General features: G+C 43.0%; 1 protein-coding gene across 1 annotated transcript in view; it reads right to left on the reverse strand.

Annotated features, from left to right (window-relative positions):
- Positions 1–446, reverse strand: part of nup42 (nucleoporin 42) — a 9,975-nt gene that overhangs the window by 5,173 nt on the left and 4,356 nt on the right. The gene's annotated exons all lie outside the window — the stretch shown is intronic.

The raw sequence follows: 446 nt of genomic DNA on the forward strand, positions 1-446 counted from the left end.
AATGATAAAAATCCACCCAGTGTTTTTTTTAAATCCCCTTTCTCAAATCAGGCTGTTCTGAGATTCCTGTCAGAATGACGTAGTTCTGTACAGGCCCCTCCCACGATTGTTGATTGACAGGGCCGTCTTACCTTAAGCTCCGCCCTGAGTGAGCTGTCATCAGTCCGCCATTGTGTCGACTCCAGTGCAGGGGAAGACAAGAACGTCTCTGATTAAGCGATTGATGTGTTTTGTTGTTGGATGTAATAATGAATATAGCAGACGTCATTTACTCCCGACATCTGAGCCGCTGAAGACGCAGAGGATTAACGTTACTTTCATTTTTGAAGGGAATGCGCCGATCCCCGATCTACATAAATGCGTTTAAGTTAATGAGAATCATTCGTGATCCAGCTTCATCTACAGAAGAAGTGAGTATAAGGGTTTTTTATGAATCTTTGCAAATC

The sequence above is a fragment of the Sinocyclocheilus anshuiensis genome, unplaced genomic scaffold (assembly GCF_001515605.1).
Source record: "Sinocyclocheilus anshuiensis isolate Anshui unplaced genomic scaffold, SAMN03320099.WGS_v1.1 scaffold2100, whole genome shotgun sequence".
Classification (NCBI taxonomy): domain Eukaryota; kingdom Metazoa; phylum Chordata; class Actinopteri; order Cypriniformes; family Cyprinidae; genus Sinocyclocheilus; species Sinocyclocheilus anshuiensis.